This window comes from Ictidomys tridecemlineatus, unplaced genomic scaffold, assembly GCF_052094955.1.
Source record: "Ictidomys tridecemlineatus isolate mIctTri1 unplaced genomic scaffold, mIctTri1.hap1 Scaffold_77, whole genome shotgun sequence".
NCBI classification, from domain to species: Eukaryota; Metazoa; Chordata; class Mammalia; order Rodentia; family Sciuridae; genus Ictidomys; species Ictidomys tridecemlineatus.
Window position 1 is genome coordinate 964,233 of NW_027525652.1, and position 20,167 is coordinate 984,399.

The window sequence follows — 20,167 nt, forward strand, 5'->3', positions numbered from 1 at the left end:
CTTGACTATCTGCCTCTGACATTTGTGCCCTAGAAATATAGCTTTGTGCTTTAGCTTCCTTTGCAGTGAGACCAGGAAAGCTGGATCTCAGTCTATGTGAACAGGAGGACATGGTTTCATATTTTCCAATACCAGCAGGAGGCAGCAGTACTAAATCTTCTCTTTGTAGGTAACTATGGCCATAGGGTATGAATGTCTCCCTGGGTGGATTGTGAAGCCTTTGGCTCACCCTCCAGTTTTAATGGCATTTCTTGCAGCTTCCCTGAAAAATTGGTGGTTTTATTTATTTATTTTTTTTGAAATACATAAATGTCAATCGGGACACGGTGCCGGAGTGAGCTCTGTCACGTGGGGTGGTTCAGGGTCTGAAGGAATAAACACAAACTGGGCTGCTACCCCATATATGTTTCTCCCTTGAGCATAGCAACTTGATTCTGAGCATCGCACCAAATCCTCTCCCCACAACAACATGCCTTTTTATTTTAGGGTCTGCTGGCTGCACCTTGTCAGTCACATGTCATTTGAAGCCAATAACAGAAGCACAGGGGCCCACCACTGATGTTTGTCACACACCTGCACACCATTACTCCAGGCCCAGTTCCCTGCTGGCTCCTACTCACTGGCATCTCTGTTCTTCACCATGGTCAGGAATTCCACTCAGTCAAAAACGGCACTGGCCGGTTCAGTCATGATGAGCAACAGGAGATCTAAAGGTTCTCCAGGGATTTCTGGTCATGGGATTCTCAAAAACTTCACGGTATTGCCCTAGCCATATTTCAAGAATGAAGAAGTCTCTGAAAGTCCAGGTTCTCAGATGCACTAAGAGCTAGCCTTGCAAGCAGGCCCTTCTAAGGATGGCAGTCTGAGGCCTTCCATGTGAGCTTTTCTCTGCACACTTGTTAAACAGATTTGAAACAGTAAATGCCAATGGGTAGAAGCATTTGGGGATGATAATAAGTAGATCAGGCAAGTTATCTGTCAGCAGATAGTTACTATTATATAATGTACAAAGAGGGTAATTTGAGAGAAGCAAAAAGTCTTTGTTTTCAGGGAACTTAGAGGCAGACTGGGCTGCTATAAAAACTTGAAAAATTAACCAACTTAATCAGGACATAATATTTTGGGACAGGTTTACTTATATCATGTCAGGTACCCCTGATACTGCTCTCAGGTGGGAATCAGTGAGGCCACCAGGAAGTCCAAAGAGAGAAGTGGCTTGGTGGAGGGTGAGCACAGAGCCCGGGCCCCCAGTGGCCAGACAGCCTATGCTAGAGTTCTGGCCGCACTTGCCAGCTGTGTAACTTGGAGCAAATTGCTTTATTTTTCTGTGCCTTAGTTTCCTTGCCTGTGCCATGGAAGAATTAATAGTATCTATCTTCATAACTATAGTGTTGTGGGAAGAAGATGAGTGGATACATAAAATACTTGGAGTAATAAATGTTAACTTATCATCTACCATCAAGCACCTGCCATATGTCAGGCAGTATGTTAATTTATTTCCTTTAAGTCTTGCAACCATCTTATTAGTAAATATTAGTATCTCATTTTATAAATGAGGAAACAGAGGCTCGGCAAATTTGAGTTTGCTGCCCACTGAACTGCAGTCTGAACCTGAGTGATTGGGCAGATTTTCAAGTAGTGGATCCATGTTGGCTTTGAAAATTCCAAGAAGCAGGCAGTCTAGGTTTGGGGAACCCGTGAGCAGAACGTTCCAGGCAGAGACCAGTTTGTCTAATCAGGTCCTGGGAAGCAGTTCAGACTCCGATGGCATGTGATGGACCATGAAGGTGAGAAGGTGGCTGCCACTAGACTCACACTACTACCAAAGAGAAGCAGCAGATGTCACTGCACAATGCCAGGTGGAGACCCAACAGGTATAGGAGGAAAAGTAAGAGGCTTTTGTTGCTTCCTCCTCCATCTGCCCTTGGCAGAGGTTTCAACTAAAATACACATTAAAATCAGTCAGATAAGAAATCTACTGTAGACAGTGAAATGCAGCACCGTTTCCTGCCAGCTAGCTGCCCTGCACCAGTTACTTTGTGCATAGACCTGGAGGGAAGTGGGGAGCTGTGCGTCCCTCCACAGTGTAGTCCAGCCCTCTACTCCTGGCTCCTCACCTTGGGCAGTGGGCTCTGTCTGAATGAGGTGGGCTCACTCCCTTGCTTGCTGTGTCTCACAGAGCCCGGACACAGCAGGCATTCAGAGCCACAGCAACTACACCCCAGCCTTGTTTCTTAGGCAGTCCCCAGTGACACATGCTCGGCCAGGCCCTACCACAGTTTTGCCCTAAAGACACCTTGCTCTTTGAGGCTCTTGGGCCTTAACGCTTGCTGGTTTCTCCACCCAAGAATGCCTTTCATGTATGCTTATGTTCTGTTTCCCCCACCCCCACCCAATTCATCTGGTGAACAAAGTTCTGCTCATCCTTCCTGCCCCAGTGAAAATTGCCTGCTCTGTAAAGTCTCTTCCAGATCCTTCAGGCAGTGCTATGGCTCTCCTCATAAGTGCCCTGTGTGCTGTTCACGGTCAGGTGCATCACATTGTCTCTTCAAGATGCCACTGGCTTCTTTGTCCCTGTGCCACCTCAGCTCATTATACAGCATAATGCCTGTCCTTGGGGGAAGCCAGTAGTGGAACTGGTGCGTTGTCAAGTCGAATCGGTAGGTTTCTTTTTTTGTTGTTGTCAGTGGTTATTGTTAAAAAAAAGTTGTTCATATGAAATTTATTTGAGAAATCTGACTGCAAATATTTTATGGCATTATTGTCACTCATATGTTGGTTAAGGAACATCGTGATTGCTGTAATCTGTTCATGGTGTAGGAAGAAAGATATTACATGCTAAGATTATCTTCGTAGAACGGTGCTGTCATGTTAATCTACCATACCAAAGGGCTCTCGTACCAAACTGGATGAAAGTACTTTTGTTCATTAAGCCATAAACAGTGTCAGTTAACCTTTCTGCATTTTTCTGACCATGAGTCTATTTTTTTAAATGTGAGTGCCATTATTAGATAGAGGTTCTTTATCCATCCTCGAGGCGTTTCACTTCTGGCGTGGCAGTGGCACCTGCCAAGCTGGACAGAGGGAGAGTGATCACTGTTATTGGGGTCTTATGTCTGCTCTTCTGGTCCATCCTCCAAACACTTACCTTTCACTAGTACACTGATGTTCTTAGAAGTGGAAACTTTGGGCTGCTTTTCCTGTCTCAAGGGCGAGCTGAGAAGATTGAAATCCGTTAGTGGGAGGTGAGGGTTTCTCCCATCACCGAGCAGGTTGCACACCAGCAGCTTGGGAGGCCAGAGCTCTGAGGCTGCTGCAAGGCCCTCATGTGGCCCCAAGCTGGTGCTGAGCACATGGACTATGCATTCTGGAAGACAAGAGCTCTGGAGAAACCCTGGTGACTTCAGTGAGGTGTACTTATCTGATCTTACCTAAAACTTATGTAGGTTTATTTATTTCCATTGTCAGACAGGTTAGAGAGGCACTTAGTGTTCAGAGTTCTCAGAGTCTATGCAACCTCCTACCCCAGGCCTGCCTGCATGGAGCCACAACTGTGCAGACAGCTGGCCAGTGCACCTTAGAAAAGGCTGCGTTGATCCATGGCTAGGCAGGACATCTTGAGTTATTATTAATTACTTCCTAATATTGATATAAAAGATCAACATTCTACTGCATTTCATTTCTTCTCCTCCTTTTATAGTACATAATATCACAGTACTTACCTGGTAATTGAAGAAGGCACTTTATATTATAATTTAGCCCTCTCACCCCTTCCGGATTCTAAGACTGGTAAGGAGAGGATTGTATCTTTTACCTCTTTGTATCCATCACCTCTAACCCAGGGCCCTATACTTCATAAGAGCTCATAAGTTTTGCCAGTAATTGGGGATGATGATAGTGGCAGTGATCAAGATGAAGAAAGAACAAAAAGAAGCTCTGCCCTGTGACAGCAGACCCATGACAGAAATGTTGCACTGTTTACTCTGTAACAGAGCCTTAATCATTGCCTAGAAGAGAGATCAACAAACTACAGCCTATGGGCCAATCTAGACCTTGGCTTTGTTTGTACAGCCCTCCAACTGAAAGGTTTTTTTTTTATATTTTTAAAAGGTAAAATAATAAGAAAGGCTGTGAGACAGACACTACATATAATCTACAGAGTCCAAAATATTCACCCTGTAACTCTTTACAGAAAGTCTGTGTAGACTTGGCTCAGAGCAGAGTCCCTCAGAACCATTTCTTTGATTCAGTATTTTGTTGTCTATTGTGGACGAGGTGTGTGTTCTACAGCATGTGACAGGTTCTGAGGTTATGCCACAGGTGACTAATCCAGCAGGCAGATGATACTTGAGCTGATGTGTAATCTGCTTAATGATGTGAAACAAATGATCGAAGGGCAAAGTCAGAGGGCTGCAGGTGCTTGCTCTTGTTTTCTGTGCTTGTCCCATGACAGGCCATTGTGAGCAGTGTGTGACTGGTCCTATCTGTGCCCATTGTGCCTTTGCTGTGTGAGGGACAACTTGGTCCAGGCAGCAGGAGCCATTGCCCTTTGCCTGGAAGCCATGTTGGGTGCTGCAGACAATCCTGTGACAGACTGAAAACACTCTTCCACCCAGAGCCTTTGTTTGGGGCAGGAAAACAGCATAAGAGCAGTCCTTAAATCTGGAAAAAGAGCCATTTCTCTCTAAGATTTATATGGGCCTTATTTAAGGTTTGCAAAGAATTTCTCCCATGTTTTCTTATTTTAAAGCCCCAAAATCTCTCTCCCTCCCTCCCTACACCTCCTCTTTTACATCTCTTTTTGTTCTTTTCAAATTTTAAAGAGAATCCTAAGGTCCTCAAGGTGGGACCTGGAAGCCTACTGGGCAGGGGTGGGCCTAGCCAGGTCAGTGTCTGTCAGAATGGGGTAGATGCTGATCCTCCCAAGAACTCTTAAAATGGCTGTTTTCAAATTTCCTTCAACTAGTTAATTTGTTATTTCCCTGAGGATCTCAGTAGATACTCTGTGTATAATTAGAATCTGTTTTTATCAGTTAAAAAAGAAAAAAAAGAAAAAGGCACTCCCCTATGTCTCAGTCCACTGCACTGCAGGCTTTCATTCATTTAAATTGAAAACTGGTACATTGCCATCCTCTGGATACAGAGATGGCAGATGTTAAAGAACCTTCATCCAAAAGTCAATTATGCTCTTCCTCTTCCAAAACAGTTCAGTTCTGGAGCCATGAAGTGAGGTGGGATAAGAGGGGTGCAGTGTGGGCAGCTGAGGTTTCCCAGTGGAAGGTCAAGCTGAGCAGCATTGTCAACACAGCAATCAGAGCCCCAACAAGAGAAGTGGTGCATCCCCACCAGGAGGAGTGGCGGGCAGCAGGATGAGGGGTGAGTGCCTATAAGGGGTTGATCAAGGAAGAAATAGAGGAGGATAGGCAGGTTTCTCACTATAGAAGTGAAAGGGAAGAAGCCAGAACGAGGCTAGTACCTTTCCTTCTGTCCCTGTAGTCATGGGACAGAAGGAAAGGTACTAGTGTGAACTGATAGTATCTTATTTCCACAGGCAGCATGGAAATGAATATGGTTGTGGGCATGTATGTATGCATACATACGAAAATGCATGCATGTGTCTTTTAATTCTGTTCCCTGGGAGGGCCTGGATGCAGTGACACCCCAGTAGCAATAAGCAGATCTTGGTTTCTGAGTTTCAGTGTCAAGAAACCACCCTTCTTGCAGAAATGACTGGTTCTTAGGCTGGGGCAGGGAGAGCACAAAATGAGCCTGGAACTTTTGATTGTATCAGAAAGCAAGGAAGGACTCTAGTGATAGGGACATGTCTAAAGTGTAAAAGGGTTTCTCCTGGCCCACTTGGAGACCACCAGAGCCAAAAGAAATGACAGCAGAGTACAAAATATTTCATGAAATAAGACATCATGAGTCCATTGGAATATGAATAATTAATTAATTAAAAGTTTGAAATATATAATGTGAAAGCACCCTCCCCTCAATGCTTGTTAATTACAAAGGGGAAAAGATTAATTTTTGTGGTGAGATGCCCGGCAATTGCCACCTTGATCAGTGGGCATAGTGAGAGCACACCACCTGGTGGGCTGCCATGAGGTTTTAGCAGCACTTGTGATGTCTGCCCAGCCTGACTCCTGTCACCAGGAAACGTCACACTCAAATTCAGAGACATCTTGCTGAATAACTGGCATATTATTATGTGTCAAAATCATGGACTCAAGAGACACTGAAGGAACTGTTCAAATGAAGGAGATTGAAGAGAAATGACAGGTAAATGCAACATGTGATTCTGAACTGGATCCTTTGAACAAAAGGAGATTATTGAGTTGGTCAAAAATGAACCGGGATATAAGGAAAAGATGGAAGTCATGTATTGATATGCCTTATCTGATTTTGATGGCTATACTCTGGTTATATCAAAGAATACATTCAATAGTCAAAGGTTATTCAGTGGTACATACCTATAATCCCAGTGACTCAGGAGGCTAAGTCAGGAGGATCTCAAGTTCAAGACCAGCCTGGACTACTTAAGACTCTGTCTCAAAATTTAAAAAAGAAAGAAAAAGAAGAAATGGGGACCATGCTTGTATAATTTTATCAAAATGGATTCTACTGTTATGTATAACTAAAAAGAACCAATAAAACTTTTAAATAAAAAGAGAAGGGGGGGGGAAAGGAATGGTAATACAGTGGTAATACACCCATGGGTTCGGTTCCCAGTGCTGGGGGAAAAATAGCCAGAAGTAAAGAAGCATCAGTTTGGCAACCTACTCCCTGATGGTTCAGGAAAAAGGGTTCTTTGTACTATACCTCCTTGCTGCATATAGTTGTTTCATAGTGAAAATTTTAAAAACCACAAAATACCATTTCATACATTAGAATGAATGAATTTAAAATGATATATGAAGTGGAGGGCATGGAGCAACTGGAACTCTCATATGTGGCTAATGCAAATATGAAGTTATTCTGTCTGTATTATAAAGATCCATATAATTATCCAAAGTTAAATGCCATCCTGTGACCCAGAAGCTCGACCTAGATTCTCTATGCCTAGAAGATCCTTTCTCCCCTATGCCTGGCAAAGTCTTACCCTTTTCAAGATCTTAACTAAGTGACACCTACCCTGTGAAGCTTCCAATAATTTCTGTGCTCTAAAATAGTAGTAGTAAGAGTTTATAAAGCCTTTATATTTTACATGGCACCTTTGGAATCTGTGTTAGTCTTTGTATCCACTCTGAGTGGCCAATGTGAAAGTGGAAAAAGCAGATCTCTCACCATCAGGAGGTGAGAGTGAGAAAGCCTCAGTGAGCCACCTCACCAAGAGGGAAGGAGGCTGAGAGTTCAAGAGGCGCCCTAGGAACGCGCCTGCTGCGGACCAGGCTCCACGCTAGGCCCCTTCTCATTTCATCTTCGCCACATCCCTTTGAGGAGGGTGGCATTTTCTCAGTTTTACAGATGAAGAAAACTCAGAGCAAGAGGATTGAAGCAAGGTCATGCAGCAGATAAATGGTAGGCTAGGACCAAGCCCTCTGTTGTCTCCTTGCCCTCTTCTAAATCTGTCATTCTCTGCCGATGGCTTAAGGATCCAGCCTCCAGATGTGGGGGTCTGTGGAACTGCTGGAGGAACCTGATGACCAAGGCAGTCTGCAAGGGCAGCAGGTCATCTGCTGAGCACCGGGGGCCAAAGAAAAGGCTGCCCACACCTCTCCCCTGCCAGTCTGTCAAGGCTCCTCCTGACCTTCCACTGGTGTGCCAGCCCAGGGATCTTCTGCGAGTGCGCCAGCGCTGGAAGACCCTGCTGAGTCACTTGTGCAGATCACTCAGTGCACCCGCTTCTCAGCTCTGAGTCATGAATGGATTTCATCACTTCTTTTCCTCTGATGGCCTGCACCTTGCCGGTGGCCATGTGTGCTGGACGTGTATTACTTCAGAAGAAATTTTCTTTATCAAACCGCTACCATTTCTCCTTCCACAGTAGTGGCAGCAGGTGCAACCACAGAACAGTAGCAGTAATAGCTAGTACTGTGGCTGTTGGCTGTGCTAAGGAAGCATTTGCAAATAAACAAGGAATTCGACAGGAAAGATACCCTCACAGCCCCATTTTATAGATGGGAAAACAGGCTAGGAACTGTTAGGCCATTTGTCATTTAGTAACTGTAAAAAAACCCTGAAAATTCTGGTTGATACATGTCTTATTTTAAGCTAGTTTCAAAATTGGCTAATGTGTCAGGTTACTAAATTATCTTTAGCAATATCTGAGGTAAATTGTTAAGTAGCAGATGTTAAATTTTATAATTATATTTATATACAAAATCAAATGTGGAACGTTTATTCTTAAATAGATTCGTCCTTGGAGCTGTTTGTGTGATCTCTTTGCGTACTGCATCTTTTAGGTCTGTCCCTGCTGCCCTTGTCAGGAACTCCCTCTTTGCTGCCAGTGGTGCTGCATCGCAGGCGTGTGCCACAGCTGGCTTGTCGGGTCTCACGTGGGCAACTTCAGGTTGCTTCCATTTCTTGACTAAGGCTGTTGTGAGCATGCATTTGCAGACCTTCATGTGGATACCTCTTTTCGTTTTTTTGGGATGAATACCTAAGTGTGGGTTGCTCTGCCATGTGGAGATGTTTCTTAAACTTAGTAAGAAATTGCCATAAGTTTTTCAAAATAGTAACACTGTTTTACATACCTTCTAGCAGTATGTGCTTACATACATTTCAGGTCCCCACTACGATCAGGGGCTGATTGTTTCCTAAGCTGTCCCAGTGAATGCTTGGGGGTTTCTCATTGTCCCACCTTTTCGTGTGTTATCGACCATTTGTATATTTTTTCCTGAAGCATCTATTTAAGTATCTTACCCACTCGCCTCCCCCTTTTTTCTTTTTCTTCTTCTTGGTTCTTTTGTTTTGTTTTGTTTTGGTTTTGTAGTTGTGGGAATTGAACCCACGTGTGCTATACCACTGAACCACATCCCCGGTCTTGTTTGTTTTTAAACTTTGAGTATCTCACTAAGTTGCTGGGGCTGGCCTCAAACTTGCAACCCCCCTGCCTCAGCTTCCTGAGTCACTGGGATTAACAGACGTGCCCTATGTCTAGCAATATGTTACCCATTTCTTGTTGAATTATCTGTCCTTTTGCTGAGTTCTTTATCTATTGTATATACAATTCCTTGGTCAGATACGTGCTACAAATAATTTTTTTCTGTTCTGTGGTTTGTCTATTTTCCTAATAATATCTTGGATGAATAGAAACATGATTTTGAGAAAGCCAGATTTTTGAAATTTTTGCTTTCTCTGCCCAAAGGTCACTAAAATATTCTTTTATGCTTTCTTCTAGAGTCTTTTTGACTTGATGGTTTGTTTAGGTCTACTGTGTGTGTCAGATTAATTTTTTGATGGAGTGAAATGGGGTTGGAGTTTATTTATTCTTTATAAATATATACTCATTCCATCAATGTTTGTTAAACAGACGTTCTTTTCCTCGTTGAATTGACATAGTGTGGACTCCAGAGCTAGGTCCCTAAGGTTTTGTCCCAAACCAGCCGTGTGTTTTATGACCCTTATGAGTGTCCAAATTTCCTCAGGCCTCGGTTTCCTTCTTTATAAAAAGGTCATTACTACTAGTGCCTTCTTTTGATTGTTTTGGATTTGAATAGATTTATCCATGTAAGTGCTTATTAGAAAAATGGCCATTATATAATAAGCCCCCAGTAAACATTAGCTGGCATTAATAAGTCACCCTCACATGTTTCCATTGTTCCCTTACTTACAGCCTGCCTGGCAACATGGACTTTATCACAGACCCTCCTAGCACTATGCCTGGGATTTTCACAGTGTCATATAAAGCTGTTACAAGGCCTGTTGTTTCATAACGGGGCCTGTTGTTTGATATGGCTGTGTCACTGTAGTAAAGCATAAGAAGTAAAATCGAGAATCAATAAATGGGATGGATTCTAAAAAGCTTCTTCTCAGCAAAGGAAGCAGAGTTTTTCTCTCTCATTAGCCATTTACTGGTATTTGTAAAGCATCCATTTATTCAACGTGTACTTACTGAACACTATCAGTTTTCCATTACTGTGACAAAATAATTAAGATAACCAACTTAAAAGAAGAAAATGTCTATTGGTCACTTAGCCCTCTTGCATTGGGCCTGGGGTGGCAAAGGCAGTCTGTTTACTTCATGGCAGCCTGGAAGTGAAGACAAACAGAAAGGGGCCAAGGTCCCAATATCCCCTTCAAGTGCATATCAGTGACCTGAGTACTTCCCACTAGGACTCACCTTTAAAGGTGCTTATGGGCTGGGGACTAGGCCTTCGGCACATAGGCCTTTCGGAAACCCTTATCTAGACCATCAGCAAGCACTGAATGCCAGGATCCAGGGCTAAGCAGCAAACGTGACTCATGAAGGCAAAGAGCTGCTCTCACAGACGACAGATAAAAGACAAGGCATGACAGACTCATCACTGCTGCGGAGGAAGAAAGCAGGTGCAGAGGAGTGGCAGGGTCCTTGGGTAGCAGGGAGAGGTGTAGCTACGCCCCCTGGGTGGAAAAGGAGACCCCTTGTGGGAAGAAGTTCAGGAAGGAAGTGCAGAGATGGTTCCACCTCGAAGGTATTAAAGACTTGTGCTTTTATAGTTAAACTAAGTTCTACTTATATGTGGGTATATAATATGGGTCAAAATTATGTTTCTACTGTATATATATGTACACACACACACATATTCGGCAAGACTTTTGAATTAGTGTAAAACTAGTGGATTAGTGAACATCTGGCTTTGGGTTTGTTGAAGGTAGGGCCTTCACTGCCCATTCACTAAGTGTGGTGTCCATCCGGGGCATTTCAGACTTCAGCCTCCTACTGATGCTGTTCCCATGCTGTGGCTGGGGACACGGAGGGTGCACAGCCCCTGCCTGAGGCAACAATGCCTATGCCTCTTTACAGGTGCCCTGTGGAGGTGTGTCCAGATAGCCGTTGGTCCATGAGGCAGTGACTCTCTTCTGTTGTCAAAAAGAGTAGCATAGGTTTTACAGCAAACAATTGTTTATTTTTAGATCTAAGCTGGAACCTGAGCCAAGTACAAAGACAAGAGAATCCACATCCTCTGAGAAAGTTTCATAGAATCCTTCAAAAGACTCTGAAGAAACACTTGCCACTGAAGAGCATCCAGGTATGAGTTAAAGTTCAAGCCTTGCCCTGCATTCCTTCCTCACGGCACTAGGCAGAGTGCAAAGGACAGAAGCTGCAGCCCAGCCCCTGTCAGCTGCGTGTGTGGTTGCTCGAGCCAAGGCCGGCGGGAGGTGGCCGTGGTTTTGTCTGTCCACAGTTGGCTGAAAAGAGCCATCCAGTCACCTGGGAGCTGGGGTCCAGATGAAAGGGCCTGCTTGAGCTGTACACTGCCCGGGGATTAGGCTCTGCTGAAGGGCCGAGGGAGGCAGTGCTACCCTCCAGGAAAAACCCTGTGCTCTCAGCACCGTCCTGCCAGTCCTGCCAGGGTGAGCGTGTAATCTCAGTGGCTTTTGTAGCTAGTCAAGCCAGCAGGACAAGGTGCAAGAGTGAGTTTATGTTCTGCCTGTCGCTGTGGATACTAGGTACCCCATAACTTCTTAGACTTTATATCCTGTTGTCATGGACATCTTCATTCTGTGTGTACCCAGTGCAGAGGACGCCTGTTAGTGCACGTAGCACAGAGATATCCACACTACGTGTCTCGCAGGCAGGGGTGCTGGGGCCAGGAGAAGCTGGGCACCTTTGCTTCCTCTGTTGTGGTCTGTCTTGGGGTGTGGGGCTCAGGCCCACGTGCTCACAGGCATGGTTGTCACCCTCACAGAAGCCCCCTGCAGGTACATTCCACGAGCCTTCCTTACTATGGAGAGGAATCAGTTGCGTCTGCAGGGTAGGAAATAAGTGGTTAGAGTGAAAAAATGCTGCATTTCATGGTTAAAGTCCATGTAGGCACGAGGCCATCTCCTGTCTAACCCAGCTCTCTTGGCCTTCAGGAGAGCACTGTCTGGCATGTTGGAGACAGAGGGCATATGAAGAGTGCTCCCTTTGAAGGTGTCTGGAGCCCAGCTCCAGCGCTGACAGCACTCAGATATCAGTTCACCCATTTTTAAAATGGGGATGATAGTACCCACCTTTCAGGGATGTGGGGAGATTAGTGGTAGTCACTGGGGCTAAAATCTTTCATGCTTCAAAGGACCTCATCAAAAAAGTGAAGACAACGCGCAGAATGGGAAGAAGTGTTTGCAAATTATATATCTGATAAGGTGCTTGTATCTAGAATATAGAAAGAACTCTTTACAACTCAGTACTACAAAAACAAACTAGTTAAAAATCAGCGAAAGATCTTAAGTTTCTTAAAAGAAATTTCAGATGGCCAGTAAGCACATGAAGAGGTGCTCCGCATCCTTAGTAATCAGGGAAATGCAAATGACAGTCCCAGTAAAGAACCAGCTCACACCTGCTAGGACTATGGGAGAGTGCAAGAGCAGGTAGCATCAGATGTCCCCAAGGGTGCAGAGAAGCAGTGCTGGGCAGAAGACTGTTTTTTGTGGCAAAATTAGGCTTTGAGTTGAAGCACGGTAAGAAGCCACTGGTGGGTTTGAAGCTAGAGCATGATGTGGTCTGGGTTAGTTCCTAAAATCCCTGATACTGCTGTGAGGGGTTAGCACAGAGGCAGACAGATGGGCCAGGAATCTTGCAACAGCCCAGGCACAAGGTAGTGTGGGCCTTTGGGGAGGCCATGGTAAAGGGGTGAGAGAAGCACTTGCTGCATTTCGGAGCCTGAGCTTATCTGGTAAGTGGAACATGAGATGTGAAGGATAAGAACAACCGGGGGTGAACAGCCTGCAGGCTTGGGGTTGGAGCAATAGGTAGACGGTGGACGGGGAATGGTGGCCTTGCTGCCTGAGGTGAGCACAGCTAGAGGTGGGGTTTGGCACTAAAGCTCAGGAGAGTGGGAAAGAATCAATACAGTGGCCTGCAGGCCTTCTAAGATGCCCTTTGGATGTACACAGTATGTGTTGGAGTGAGCAGGGAGAGCTTAGAGCTGGGGTGGGGGAGGGGGGTTCCTGAGAAATAGGCAGTTTGCAGCCATTGGCCTGGATGCATCCGAGAGAAAGAATGGATGAGGAGAACCCAAAAGTAACGGGAGTTAACTGTGGGCTGGGCTAAAGCACAGAAGGCCTTGAACACTAGACCAAGCATCTGAACTCGACACCACTTTGGGTGCGGCATGCAGTGAGCTACAGGGTTCAGGACAAGGCTTCAGATGGCCATGGAATCAAAAGTGCTATAAAGACCTAGACTGCTTGGTTCAGACATGAACAAGGTTTATTTTTTTGTTTTAAAAAATTGAAATGGGCACTGTAATGAAAACAGACAGGAGACAGCAAGCTCTTAGGGGTGGAGTAGGATGGATGGAAAGTGCAACTCCCCTGCCCAAAGGATGTCATCTCAATGAAATGGTAGCTTGGTTTGTAAGGATGCGTTCAGCCAGGCCTTATAAATATATTTTTCCTGTGATGACAGTTGTGGTGAAAACAGTTTTCCTGCACTGTTGTGGTGGAAGTGGAGGATTTTTGTGAAGATTTCTTTCCAGTGACAACCACATCTTTCATGCCTGGTCTGCTATCTCCAGCCTGCTGCTGTCATGAGTCCTTTTCATGTCAGAAGACCCTGGACTTCTGCTCATCTCTTAGGACTGAGATCAACTACAGGAAATTTACTGAGGTTGAGGAAGAAAGGGAAAAGAAATGGTATTGTCTTTTGAATTGATGGCAAGCTCAGAGATACTGCTGAGATTCACACAGGCACATTTGGAGGCAGAGACCTTTTTACAGTCCTCCTGGAGGAGTAGCCCCTGCCCTTTCACTGCTGTCCTCAAGCCCTGGGTACAACCCATGCAGATCTCTCCAGCATTGTGCTGAGAGCAGGCGTTTCTAGGAGCCTGCCTTCTCAATAAACTTCATCAAGGAGCCGTCACTTGACCAACCATGATCAAAAAGTTCTCTAGATTAAACTCTGTACACCCTCCTGTTCAGCAGTTCCGTGGCAAGGCACCCGTCTTGCAGAAACACTCCACAGGGGCACACAGTATTAGACTAGTGAACACTGACCTAACTGAAGGTTTACCAGTGGAGTTACAGTGACCTAAACTGTATCTGGTCAGACACCTATGCCTACAGCTACTCAGGAGGTTGAGGTAGGAGGATCTCAAGTAGGAGGCCAGCCTGGGAAATTTAGTGAGACCCTGTCTCAAAATAAAAAGGGATAGGGGTGTAGCTGAGTGGTAGATCATTTGCCTAGCATGTGAAATGCTCTGGATTCCATCTTCAGTACTGCAAAAACAAACAACAACCAAAACAAAACCAAAGAAAACCTTGTATCCTTACAATGGAATATTAAGCAGCAGTTTAAAGAATGAAGTCAAGCTATTTGAACTGATGCAAAATGATCTCCAAGGTAGATTGATAAATCTGAAAAGCAAGTTTGAGGACAGTATGTTATCATTGATATCTGTGAAGAATGAGCCACTGCACTCACAAGACTGTATTATTTCTGGGTGTGGGAGATATACAAGGAATTGCATATCTATATGTGAATATGCTTAGATAAAGTCAAGGAGGCTACATCAAAGCAGTGACTCTCAAGAAAAGGAATGAGATTGGGGAACAGAATTTCATATATATTTTTTATTTTCCCAGTGAAAGCATTCATATGTTGAATAACCTTTTAAAAGTGGAGGGAGGATGTTAGCATGAGAGTGTGTTGTAAAATGAAATGTACTAAAAAAAAACTGGTTCTGAAGAATGTCCATTTAGTCTGTAGCCACTGTTGAATTCAGTGCAATATTGAAACTGTCCCTATCTTCCCCACCCTCACACATACACATGCACACATCCACACAATTTAAGGCCTAAATATTGCTGCATATTGACCAATGGATAAATAGAGACAGAGCTGCAAAATAACATTCAGTCTCTTGTTTGTAACACATCTGTATCCTCAGTGACACTATGCTAACATGACTATTTGGCCTTCTATTTTCTTTTTCTTTGTTGTTGTTATTTTGTTTTGTTTTTTTAACAGAAAAGATTTTGACCAAAGCACAGCCTGAATTAGGAACCTGGAGAGATGGCAAAGGTGAAGATGAATTATCCCCAGAAGAAATACAAATGGTAATGCCATTCTCTGCCTCATTATTTATTTTTAATGAGTTATCCTAAGACCATTTCATTGAGTAGTAGCCATCTTAAATGCCCTTCCATGATATTTGTACCAAAGTTTTAAAAATATAAATATATATTTTATGCATTCCCACTTGATTTCCTAATTCCTGATATGCTTTACATGTGTTTTAAATTTGCAGTAGCATAATTGAAAAAGAAATTGCCTTGGGATAACTTTACTAATAATAGATGTTATTTCACCATCATTAAAATCATCTTTAGATTAAATGGGTCTTTTGTAATTGCCACAATGGTACTTTGTAATTGTTGGAGTGACTGATGCTATGGTAATGAGGGGAAAGCTAAGTAGCACCTCATTGCTGAGATCACCTCCGTGTGGTTACCATTCCCCTGTGGCTGGCTGCTCTCCTTTGTCATCTCTGGGTGGGTTTAGAAGAACACTAAGAGGTTGGGCCAGTGCTCTGCAGCTCCTCCTCAGCACTGTCTGCCTGTGGCTCCTCCCCCTGTGCTACCAGCTGCTTCCTGGAGTTGCCCTGATGTCATAGTGTCCTTGTCCAGCTTGGAGAACACAGTTCCCACACAGCATGCTCCAGTAGCAGGGTCTGCCAGTCAGAGCCCCTTCATGATTTCTGAGCTTTCTAGTGTCTATTTTCCTCTTAGTGCTCTTGATAGTGGCATGAAGAGGTGGTGGGGTGTCACCTTCTCCTCCTGCCTTTGGCAAAAATTCGGAAGGGACTTCCCAAAGTGCCCTAACAAATAGGGAGTGAGTCTAGATTTCTAGTCTCTGTGCAGAGGAGCAGTGCAGCCAAAGCCTGTCCAGCGAGGACAGCCTGGCCTCCACCCAGCCTGGACCCCCACAGGTTGCTCCACCTGAAGGCCCTTTTCTCTCACTCCTGTCATGTCTGAGGTCTCCGAGGTTATCTCTTCAGAGAGCCTCCCTGACCAGCCTCCCTGGCCTGGCTCCCAGCCCCACCCCAGTGCTCTACTTTATTTCTCTTCCTCTCCACATGCAGGTGCCACGCAGGCAGCATCTTGGGAATCATTTGTTGGCAGATAAGTGACTCTATTGAGCACAGTGTAAAAGCCATGGTCTGTTCTAACAGGTAAAACAGGCTCCTCAGTAGTAACTACTGGCATGCTGTCTTCTCATGTAAAGTGATTATTCATATCTGTGAATGCCCATCTGCCAGACCTTTCACACATTGTCTCGTTCAGTCTTCACTATGATCAATGAAGTAGGAATGGCCACTATAATACAGATGAAGAAAAGGAGGCACGAGAGCTCCTGACCCCTGCCCAGGGTCACGGGCCAGCAGAGCACCAGAGCCAAGCTCTGGGCCATAAGTTTCACCTCCAAACCCGGCACATTCTGTACTGTGTCCCTGGTGGGTTCTGTGGCCTAGGTGCGTGGGGCCGCACATGGCTAGCACAGCAGAGTGCCGTGGGTGGCTGCCAGAGGAGTCCATACAGCCCCTGGAGCCCCCAACATGCTGAGACCCAGGGGATGGCCAGTCTGTGTCTGCCTCTTGAACACTTGAACCTCAGTTGTTTGGAGCACCTTTCATACAGGTGTGGAATGACACACTCTTATCCACCTCACCTTGGAAGAATGAAACTGATCCCAGTGATCGTTAACAGTGACCTTCCCAGGGCTTGCCTGAGCTACTTTCTTTGCAGTTATAAGCAGGCTGTTTTTGACCTGTACAGACAGAAATAATTGTGAGCTAAGAAAGTAGCCCAGACGCCTTGAGGCCATGAGACTCCCATCTTCCTCTCCAGCAACACTCCAGGTCCAGAGTCTACCCTCTGACTTTCTTTACATGCCTAACTCACTGCATCCAGTAGGACACATGCCTTGGGAGCCTTGTGGCATGCAAGGTGTAGAGGTGGCTAGAGACTACTGCAGTGAGGACTCACTGAGGCAGCACATGCATCCAGGCTGGCATGGGGGCTCCAGGGAGCAGCACTGAAGGGAGAGAATGGAGACAGGTACCTTAGTGATTGTGGGGCACGAGAGAGAAAAGAGGAGCCTGAGCTTTCTCACATAGACAATCAGGAGAAAGGGGACACAGACAGTGGGCCGACAGGGAGATGTTCCCTTCTTATAGATAAATGATGTCAAAGTTTCTTAAAATCTCGTAGTTTTTCATCAATTTACATAAAATGATTTAATTAGTTGAAAGGATGAGATGTGTTCCTCCAGACATCATGCTCTTACCACACCCCTTTCCTGGAGACAAAAGTGTGCAGCCCTGGCTCTTCATTAAGAAAGAACACATTGTTCGGGTGGCTGTAAGTTCTGGGCTGGACTGTCTTTGCATACACCGCTGTTTTTTGTGAAGGAAAGAGCCAGGTACACATAGTTGTCTGTGAGAGGACTTTGCATTGGCCCCGTAGGCAGCAGTGAGCAGCATGGGTGGGAAAGCCCCCGGGGGTGTGCTGCGTCTGGCAGTGTGGAAGGATACAAGGAAGGCTGGCAGCGAGGCCATCTGCCCTCACCTGATGCCACAGTCCCACAGAGACAAAAGAACATGGGCTCTGATGACAGGGTCTGTTAGGAATCCCCCCTGTCACTTGCAATCTTGTAATCTGGGGAAGAAAATCAGCCTTCAGCCCAATCAGAGTGGATACCCCATAGCATCGTGGCAAGTGCAGGGTGCAGTGGCACCTGGAGGAGCCTGTGGCAGGAGCGGGCACTGAGTCTCGGCTCAGCACACACCCACCTCACATCAGATACACGTGGGAAGGCAGAGGCATGTTACTCAGGCTCCGCGTGTGCCACACACCCAGGGCAGCACGGCCCTTCCTCCCTTGTGACTGGGAGTTCCTCCTTCCACTCCTTCCTGTCCTGAGTCATCAACTAAACACATGGCCTGGGACCCTTCCCACTAGCCCTGAGTATTTCAGTGTGGTGGCATCAGTGACTAAAGCCACTGGGACTTGGTAATGTTTTTGTCACTATGAGTGGTTAGGCAGTGCTCCTGAGATAGGCTAAGGTCTAGGTAATGTCTGTCTCATTGGGACTCATAGCTAAGTACCATTTTTTACAGTGTGACTAACTCAAATTCTATCAAAAAACTTAACTCTGAAAATGAAGAGAAAGCCATACCCTACTGTTGGTTTCTAAATTGGAAAGCTGTGCAGCAAACTGGTCATAATTCATAGTCACTCTTTCAGAGTTTTTCCTCAGGGTAAAAGAATGAATTAAACCCAATACTATATTAAAATAATTCATTATTTCACTCAGAGGAGCAATGGTTACATGTTGCAGAACGGTTTGTATGATTTGCATTGTGCATTTTCATTTCTGCCTCTTGATACAGGTATACAAGAGCTTGTTAGTTAGCAGGTATTCTGTGGTCAGGCTGAGTGGAACCAAATTGTTTTCTAATGTTATATCAAGAAGTCCTCCTCTTGTCATTTAACTCATGCAAAACCACCTACATTTATTGATATATTTCTTGGGAATGTTTAAGACAAGTGACCTCTGTCTCTTGGATCTACATGAGAAGTGTCCCTAGTGAGTGTTGCCTGTGTTGTCCCATGAAATCCCAGGCAGCCAGCTGGCAGGGCTTGCCATGCATGGCCAGGCTCCGTTCATGCATCAGGGACATAGGAGTTATACAGCTTACAGACCCCAGGCCGGCTCTAGGCTCAGAGGGGCACCAAGTGAGCATTAAGGAGAGGGTTGCAGAGTGGGACATGTTGAAGGGCTTGTCATAGAGAAACATCCTGGCCATGAGCCTCTGAGCTGAGGGGCCAGACAGCCATCTAGGAGGCCCAGCGTCCTCACTTGGCTATTCTTGCTCTTTTCCATGCAGATTCTTCTCAAGCCTCATTTTATACCCAAAGCCTTTGAAGAAGAGATTTATATTTTTAAAACTATAGTGACAAGGATTAGATTAGAAAAGGATTTCTATAATGATATATCCACAGTGTGGAGCTGGGGATTTGAAGCCAGATTAGAACCCCTTCAGCAGAGCCCTGCTGAGAGGGCTGCCCGACCCTGAGCGAAACGCAGTGGCTGTCACAGTGCCAGGTGCTGCTGTGTGCACATGGTCCAGGTGAATTTATGTAGCCACATGAGAGAGAGGGTATTGCTAGCCCTGTCTTACAGAGAGCCTAGGCCATCTGCGCAAGGTCGCCTAGCTCCCTAGACCCTGAAGCAGAATGCTGCCTCACTACTTAGAAGACAGAGGTGGGAAGGGGGTCTGGCTGGAGGAAAGCACGTTTGACTAGGAGACCTGACAGTCTGGAGCAGGCAGACCCTGGCAGGAGCCAGAACAGCAGCTGCCACTGTCTCCTGCTGGAGGGCCTTACTTGTCCCCACAACCCATTTAGGACTCTCGTGCTTCTTTTATTTACTTTCATACTGAAGTAAGTATTCCTGAGACTGTAGCCAAATTCGTCTTCTGGGGCATATACACAGCCTGCCCGTGGTGCTGACTGGGCCTTTCATTCAGCACTGCACTGGCGAAGTCCCCACTTGTGTCGAGAGAGGACGTGGCCACATGCTCGAAGAGGGACAGTAGAAGAGGGTGTATGTGTGCGTGTTTCCCAGTGCCTGAGTGAAAGGGCCATAGCAGCCTCTAGAACTTGACCAGACAGGTGGAGGGGCTTTGAAGTATCTAGCCCCTCACCGTGCACGTCTAGAATCTGCCTCCCGTGGTCATGCTTCCTGAGAGCTTACGGTGTGCCGTGCACTGTGGTAAACTACTCACTTTGGTTTAACTCGGGTTAAATTGATAATCATAACTTGAACTGTTATGGAGGCAGTATTATTGAGAAGGAAGAAGCCAAACAACAAAGTAGGATACCCAGAGACTTGCAGTTTATGAAGAAGAAAAAATCAAGTTTAACTCAGAGATTTAAAAGTCCAAGACAACAGCTGTGGTGGTACACCCCTGTAATCCCAGCGACTCAGAAGGCCGATGCAGAAGTATTACAAATTTGTGGACAGCCTGAGCAA

The 20,167-nt window shown here is 45.4% G+C and overlaps 1 long non-coding RNA gene across 2 annotated transcripts in view; it reads left to right on the plus strand.

The window, feature by feature from the left end:
• Positions 1-2,239: 2,239 nt before the first annotated feature.
• The window catches only part of LOC120884259 (uncharacterized), a 148,173-nt gene continuing 130,245 nt past the window's right edge, over positions 2,240-20,167 (plus strand). For both annotated transcript variants that reach the window (XR_013433968.1, XR_013433967.1), the window contains exons 1-3: positions 2,240-2,660; positions 11,059-11,174; positions 15,098-15,186. This is a non-coding gene — a long non-coding RNA (uncharacterized LOC120884259). The remainder of the gene's footprint in view (positions 2,661-11,058; positions 11,175-15,097; positions 15,187-20,167) is intronic.